This window comes from Taudactylus pleione, unplaced genomic scaffold, assembly GCF_031769625.1.
Source record: "Taudactylus pleione unplaced genomic scaffold, aTauple2 ptg000990l, whole genome shotgun sequence".
Taxonomy (NCBI): Eukaryota; Metazoa; Chordata; class Amphibia; order Anura; family Myobatrachidae; genus Taudactylus; species Taudactylus pleione.
In genome coordinates this window covers 54,575-63,620 of record NW_028285391.1, presented here as the reverse complement: position 1 = coordinate 63,620, position 9,046 = coordinate 54,575, and the positions used below count along the sequence as shown (strand labels likewise).

General features: G+C 43.7%; 1 pseudogene; it reads left to right on the top strand.

Moving 5' to 3' along the window:
- The first annotated feature begins 875 nt into the window (after positions 1 to 875).
- On the top strand, positions 876 to 4,515 carry LOC148454468 (olfactory receptor 52Z1-like; annotated as a pseudogene).
- The last annotated feature ends 4,531 nt before the right edge of the window (positions 4,516 to 9,046 follow it).

Sequence of the window (9,046 nt, the reverse complement as noted above, 5' to 3'; positions counted from 1 at the left end):
GGTAGATTTGTAATAAATCATACAATTTGGCTGAGCGGGCTTTGTGTGTTCATGGCGTGCTATTTGCGCACACGTCCTGATGAACACATGAATATGGTGAGTTATCTACATCTGATACATGGCCTGTATTGGTCTGCAAAAGGTTATGTTTGGTGTTCCTATGACGAGTTCCATTGAAAGCAACATGGACTAGAGGTCATGCAATTTGGCACACAGGATGTTGAGGTTTGGTTAGATGGGACTAACCCTCAGTGTCCTGCCACTGATCCTTCATTCAGTAGACGCAGGCAGCCTGTATCTAAGGGGGTGATGCATCAATCAACAGGAGTGTCAATGGGCAAGTGCTTCGCATTTAATAATGGTCACTGTTCTTTTGGGTTGAAATGTCGTTTTCGACTCCAATGCCTTCGTTGCGGGGGTGCATACTCCGGGAGAGAATGTACGTGAGGGGCATGGTGAGTTGGCTCCTTGTCTGGGGGACAGGCTGGAGGTCCTGGTGCAAAGTAGGGTGCCCACGCCTGTGGACGTTCATGCCATGTCCCCTTGGCTTGATGCTTATGCCTGTAGCGCAGATTCAAAAATGGTGCAGGATGGTTTCCTTCATGGCTTTCGTCCTCCCATTATCGGCCTAGTACGTACTGTTTTCCGGTTGTTTCCCCTGCATCCGGAATTTTTCAGATTCATGGGATTTCGGCTGGCGGATGGGTTCTATTTGGACAGATGCCTTCCCATGGGGTGCTCAATTTCTTGTGCTTTTTTTTTTTTAGCACCTTTTTGCACTGGTGCATTTGCAGGCAGTTGGGCAAGTGGGGGTGGCTCACTATTTGGATGATTTCCTCTTGGTGGGTCCCTCAGGCTCCTCATATTGCGCTACCATGCTCAAGGGGGCTCTTTCGTTGGTCCCGGAATTCGGCGTTCCCATCGCCAACAAAATAACGAAAGGGCCCTCTATGGTTTTCTCCTTTTTGGGGATAGAAATTGATACCCAAGAAGGGGTTTGTCATCTTCCCAGGGACAAGGTGACCCGGTTACATGATGCGCTTGCCCTAGCTTTTGCTGCGGGTAAGGTTACCCTTCTCCAGGCTCAATCATTGCTGGGACTACTACATTTTTCATGTTGGGCTATCTCCATGGGCCGTATTTTTAGTTGCAAGCTAGAGCGTGCTACATTGGGGGTGCGTTGACCAAATAATTTTATCAGGTTGTCAGCTGAGCACCGGAGGGACCTCAGGATTTGGGTGGAGTTCGTTTCTGCATTCAACAGAACACGCACTTGGGTCTCACAAGTGGAGCCCAGTTGCATTCTTCAGTTATTCATGGATGCAGCAGGCTCTTTGGGTTTTGGGGCATACTTTAATGGTTGTTGGTGTGCTGCCCCTTGGCCCGCTGAGTGGGTGACCAGAGGCTTGACAAGGGATCTTCTCCTTCTTGAGCTCTTCCCTATTATGGTCTCCCTTGAACTCTGGGGTCCTTCTTTGTGTAACTGCAGTGTACTGTTTTGGTGCGACAAATATAGAGTGGTGTACGCGATCAATCTTTGCCCATGCTCCATTTGCTGGCATAATTTGTGTTGCGTTGTCTGCAGTACAGTAGCATGTTTCGGGCGCAGCATGTGCCTAGGGTGGATAATGATATTGCAGACTCCCTGTCGCATTTTGATTGGCCACGGTTCCGCGCTTTGGCACCATCGGCTTTTCAGATCAGTGAGTTGTGCCCTTCTGATGTCTGGCAGGTTATCGAGCTGGCATGGAGGTAGCCCCTCCATGCCAGCTCGATAACCTGCCAGACATCCCCAGGGTGTCCCATGGGGTGTCCCATCGATCCCTTGTGCCAGGAACCCTGAGAAGCTATCAGGTGGCCTGGGCTGAATGGCGCAGGTTTGCGTCCCGCAGTGATAATTGAGGTAAGGCCGGCCGGACACTTATCATCGAGTTTGTTTGGAGTCTATTTGAGTGTGGTGGTCAAATTGTTGGCAGGTTTGTCCCACTTTTTTCAGGTTAAAGGTTTGGAGGACCTTTCGAAGAGCTTCTTGGTCCAGAAGACTTTGAAAGGTTGGGTCAGATTGGCTCCAGTTCCTACGGACTCACAGCGACCCATTGATTTGAGACAGCTGGTGCGTTTGCTCATGGCGTTACCATCAGTTTGCTCTTCCGATTATGAGGCTCAGTTATTCGGAGTGGCTTTCATGATAACTTTTCACTGAGCTTTCCTGGTGTCAGAATTAGGAGCTCCCTCTAAGGGGGGCCCTCAATCTCTGCTTGGGTCCCATGTTTCCATTGAAGACGTGGCAGTGCTTTCCCGGATATGTCAGTCTAAAATGGACCAGTTGGGAAGGGGTCATTGGGATTCCGTGCAGGCATGTGATAATCCTGAGGTGTGCCCAGTGGCATGGGCTAAGCTGTACCAAGAACTTCATCCTCTCCTGGAGGGGGCGTGGCTGATACATGCGAATGGATCCCCAATTACTCATTTTAAATTCGGTTGGGTTTTAAAGTGTTGTTTGAAGGTGGTCGGGTTGTCCTTGCGTGACTTTGGAACTCATTCATTCTGGATTGGTGCCACAACGGCTGCTGCATCAGGTTCCGCTGTGGACCAGATTAAGGCCTTGGGCCGTTGGACGTCTGGTGTGGCATCACTGATCTCAGTGGGCTTCATGTGGTGTTATTGGGCGGGAGGTGGATACCTCAGGCAGGATAATGGGCTGGCAGATCGCCCCCACATTTGGAAAAATGTCTTAGTGCAGTTGGTGATGTTGCATTTTGGGGCCGTTCTTTCTGAGCCATCACACTGTGTCTGTCTCTTTGCTTTCTCTTATTAGCTAGTTAATTTACAGTCAATTAATAGTTAAGTTACTTATTACCGGTAGCTTAAAATTTAAATACAATTTAAATACATTTAATAAAAAAAAATAATATATATATAAATAAATAAGGCTGACCTTCATTTCCCCTTATGGAAGTCTCAGTGTTGTTATTTCAGGTATTATATTGTGGTGTACCTTTTGCTGTCTTGGGGAGGGCCGCCCATCAGGGGATGGGGAGTTTACTAGGTGAAAGTCTCTCTCTCTCTCCCTCTGCTCCTACCTGTCACCCTCTCCCTTTTACCCTCTGTTTCTCCCACGTACCATCTGTTTGTCACCCCTTCACTGTCATCCAATGCTTCTCCCCATCACCCTATAGGTGCATACACATAGAACGATGCAACTGGGGATGGGGGGGCCCATAAAAAAAAAATTGTGTACAGGGCCCCATGATATCTGTTGCCGGCCCTGCCAGCAATGGCTGCCAGTCACCAGGACTGTGCATGATCTGCAGGGACATGCTTCTTTTGGAGCCCGTGCTCCTGCCTGTCCCGGATGATATGATCGCTTATTGCAAATGCGATCGATAATAAATGGGGACCTTAGTGATAAAATGATCCACACCCAGGTAACACTGCTCCATTTAGTAGTCAGAGCACGGGAAGCATCACGGCCCTCATTCCCGGAATAACTGGAGTGTTTGGGGTATGAACATTCAGCTTCTAGTCACAATACCTCTTCTATTTATAATTCCAGTTCCCGCCAAGATGTTTCCTGCAGGACATCAAATACCACCAAGGAGCACCCGGATTACTTCCTGCTGATGGGAATTCCAGGCCTGGAGAGCTATCATCTCCTGCTTTCCGTCCTGTTCTGCATCATGTATATCCTGGCTCTTGTGGGAAATGTCGCCCTGTTATATGTAATTGCCGGGACTAGCAGCCTGCACCAGGCCCATGTACATTTTCCTCACCATGCTAGCAGCCAGCGACGTCCTCCTGAGCTCATCTGTCGTACCAAAGACCCTCTGAATCTTCTGGTTCAATTCACACAGAATCTCCTTTAATGGGTGTCTCACGCAGATATTCTTCATTCATTTTATCTGTATGACTGAGTCTGCGATCCTACTCGCCATGGCGTACGACCGGTACATTGCCATCTGCTTCCCTCTTACATATGTGACAACGCTCACGGTGTCTTTTATAAGGACAGTTATATGTATTTCTGTGACCAGAAGCCTCATCGTTATCATCCCAGTCATTCTCCTCCTCATGAGGTTACCATACCAGCATAGCAATGTCATAGAGCATACCTACTGCGAACACATGGGGATGGCCAGGCTGGCGACGGCAGACATACTGGTCAATATCGTGTATGGCCTGGTGATTATCATCCTCACCTCTGTGGTAGACTTAGCACTTATTGGGATGTCCTATTTTTCCATTGTTCGGGCCGTATTCAGACTCTCCTCTCCAGGCGCTCGCCGTAAGACATTCAGTACCTGTGTGTCCCACATCTGTGTGATAACCTTACTCTATGTTCCAGCCTTCTTCTCATTCATAGTCCACAGGATCGCTCACAGCAGCATCCCGCCATATGTCCATATACTATTGGCCAATCTCTATGTCATCGTCCCCCCCATGATGAACCCAGTAATATATGGTGTTAGGACAAAGGAAATTAAACAAAGAGTCTGGACTATGCTCTCTAAGTGACACAGAGGATAATGTAGGAACCTTACTGCCATTGGACAGACACTATGAAGAACCATCATAAATAATAGGGTAATTTCCAAACACCAGGGACCCTGTGGAGACAATGGCCCCTTACACTTCTGGGATGGGGTATTACGGACTGACACATAATAGTCTAATAGGAGCAGAACAATGTGCAGCCCTGTAAAGAAATGTGAAGACTTTATTGTCGCCATGTGGTCACACTGATGTACCTGTACTTATACAGCAATATAACAAGTTCTTTTTGGAGGATATATTTAGATTGTTTTGTTTCTTGTTAACATTGTTTTTTATGTGATCAGATGCAATGAATGTGTTTAATGTCTGCCCATCAATGGTCCCTCCGTCATGTTAACACACAGGAACGCAGCGAATTTGCGCAATCCTGAGATCCGCACGCCGCTTCGTCTGCAGTACTTGCACTTAACACAAACAAATGGACAAACCCAACCTCTGCGCAATCCAAAGAAATACCAAATTAAGAATAAAAGTCCTCAGTGGAAATGGAAAGTGTCCAACGTAGTGAAGGATGTAGAAATTCTCCTTATAGGGATCCTCGTCCACAATGGAAAAGAAGGGAGAAAAAAACAGGATAGTGTAGTAGTTCAAAGCAAATCCTTTTTATATGCTACTAAAATGTAACTTCTTTTCCTTAAATCAAAAGAATGTCTGAAGTATCCGTACCGTACTCGCGTAATAGTGCTACGGTAACTTCTTATAAAGGTATCTTTATTGGACAAATCTTGTCACCAGTGTGAGGAACCTCTGAATTTATACCCAGGAACTTGATCACCAGATTTAAAAGAAACCTTTATGTACATATGTACCAACTTTGAAGTGTGACTTGGGGTACGCCCACTTTTCTTTATCTCACCCTTTCACACTGCTTAATGGTGAGCCCCATTACACGATTACGTATACACTGGTGACAAGATTTGTCCGATAAAGATACCTTTATAAGAAGTTACCGTAGCACTATTACGCGAGTACGGTACGGATACTTCAGACATTCTTTTGATTTAAGGAAAAGTTACATTTTAGTAGCATATAAAAAGGATTTGCTTTGAACTACTACACTATCCTGATTTTTCTCCCTTCTTTTCCATTGTGGACGAGGATCCCTGTAAGGAGAATTTCTCCATCCTTCACTACGTTGGACACTTTCCATTTCCACTGAGGACTTTTATTCTTAATTTGGTATTTATTTGGATTGCGCAGAGGTTGGGTTTGTCCATTTGTTTGTGTTCAGGATCATTTGGTTTGGGGGTTGGTGATCCCTCTAGTGGCATTTCCCTCCTATGCAGCCCCTTGTGCACAGTCGTCCTCTGTCCTCTCTATCGATTTAGTACTTGCACTTAGTTTATTACGATTCATCATTACCAGTGTGTACTTACATCTGCATTGTACTAGGTATAAACTATACTGTATGCCTACTAACAGGAGTATATACTGTACGCTGGCATGCTGTTTCCTATGGGCCACATTACTGTGAACACTCCTTTACTGACCACTCCCCCCTTCCATCCAATATCAGGTCATGTGATACTATATATGCAGTATTACATGGGCCCAGAGGACAAGGTCAGGTCATGTGATACTATATATGCAGCATTACATGGGCCCAGAGGACAAGGTCAGGTCATGTGATACTATATATGCAGTATTACATGGGCCCAGAGGACAAGGTCAGGTCATGTGATACTATATATGCAGTATTACATGGGCCCAGAGGACAAGGTCAGGTCATGTGATACTATATATGCAGCATTACACGAGCAGAGGGGACAAGGTCAGGTCATGTGATACTATATATGCAGCTTTACACAGGCCCAAGGGACCCTGTCCCTGTCCTAACCCTAACCTTAACAGCAGTCTAACTCTAGCTATAATCCTAACCACAGCCTAACCTTAACACAGCCTAACCCTAACCTTAACGGCAGCCCAATGATGCATACACAAGAATCAACTTGAACAACCATAGATATCGTTGATAGATTTCCCTCCAACTTTCTGTAGTGCAGGGCAAACGATTTTGGTTGTACACACTGATAGATATCTATGATAGACATTGGGTGTACACACTGATAGATATCTATGATAGATATTGGGTATACACACTGATAGATCTCTATGATAGATTTTGGTTGTACACACTGATAGATATCTATGATAGACATTGGGTGTACACACTGATAGATCTCTATGATAGACATTGGATGTACACACTGATAGATATCTATGATAGATTTTTGTTGTACATACTGATAGATATCTATGATAGATTTTTGTTGTACACACTGATGGATATCTATGATAGACATCGGGTGTACACACTGATAGATATCTATGATAGATTTTTGTTGTACACACTGATAGATACCGATGATAGATTTTTGTTGTACACACTGATAGAGATCTATGATAGACATTGGATGTACACACTGATATATATATATATATATATATATATATATATATATATGTGATAGACATTGGGTGTACACACTGATAGATATATATGATAGACATTGGTTGTACACACTGATAGATATCTCTGATAGACATTGGGTGTACACACTGATAGATCTCTATGATAGACATTGGGTGTACACACTGATAGATCTCTATGATAGACATTGGGTGTACACACTGATAGATATATATGATAGACATTGGGTGTACACAGTGATAGATATATATGATAGATATTGGGTGTACACACTGATAGATATCTATGATAGATATTGGCTGTACACACTGATAGATATATATGATAGATATTGCGAGTACACACTGATAGATATCTATGATAGACATTGGGTGTACACACTGATAGATCTCTATGATAGACATTGGGTGTACACACTGATAGATCTCTATGATAGACATTGGGTGTACACACTGAGAGATATCTATGATAGATATTGGGTATACACACTGATAGATATATATGATAGATATTGGGAGTACACACTGATAGATATCTATGATAGACATTGGGTGTACACACTGATAGATATCTATGATAGATATTGGGTGTACACACTGATAGATATATATGATAGACATTGGGTGTACACAATGATAGATATATATGATAGATATTGGGTGTACACACTGATAGATATCTATGATAGATATTGGGTGTACACACTGATAGATATATATGATAGATATTGCGAGTACACACTGATAGATATCCATGATAGACATTGGGTGTACACACTGATAGATCTCTATGATAGACATTGGGTGTACACACTGATAGATATCTATGATAGATTTTGGTTGTACACACTGATAGATCTCTATGATAGATTTTTGTTGTACACACTGATAGACCTCTATGATAGACATTGGGTGTACACACTGATAGATCTCTATGATAGACATTGGGTGTACACACTGATAGATCTCTATGATAGACATTGGGTGTACACACTGATAGATCTCTATGATAGACATTGGGTGTACACACTGATAGATATATATGATAGACATTGGGTGTACACACTGATAGATCTCTATGATAGACATTGGGTGTACACACTGATAGATATCTATGATAGATTTTGGTTGTACACACTGATAGATCTCTATGATAGACATTGGGTGTACACACTGATAGATATATATGATAGACATTGGGTGTACACACTGATAGATATCTATGATAGATTTTGGTTGTACACACTGATAGATATCTATGATAGATGTTTGTTGTACACACTGATAGATCTCTATGATAGATGTTTGTTGTACACACTGATAGATCTCTATGATAGTTATATGATAGATAGGTCAGTGACGCTATCGTTTTACAGGCAAATCTTTACAAAATCGTCCAAGTTGGTCTGAATGCATGAAAGACCATAGATATCACTATCGTTAATGCGGGAACGCGCATCAATGGTCATAGTAAGGCTGGTCAGGTTGGTGACTGCAAAAAAAGAAACGATATGAACGATAACGATATGAACAATATCGTTCAAATCGGTCATAAAAGTCGTACCGTGTGTGCACTCCATAAGCTTACCACAGCCTAACCCTAACCACAGCCTAACCCTAACCACAGCCTAACCCTAACCACAGCCTAGCCCTAACCCTAACAGAAGCCTCACAATAGGTGTAACATAACCACAGCCTAACCCTAACCTTAACAGCAGCCTAACTCTAATTTTAACAGCAGCCTAACCCTAGCTATAACCCTAACTACAGCCTAACCGTAACCTTAATGGCAGTCTAACTCTAACAGCAGCCTAACCATATCTATAACACTAACCACAGCCTAACGCTAGCCTTAACAGCAGCCTAACTCTAAGAGCAGCCTTACCCTAGCAATAACCCTAACCACAGCCTAACCCTAACCTTAACGGCAGCCTAACCCTGGCTATAACTCTAACCACAGCCTAACCCTAACCACAGATTAACCCTAACCCTAACCTTAATGGCAGCCTAACTCTAACTCTAAACAGCAGCCTAACCCTAGCTATAACTCTAACCACAGCCC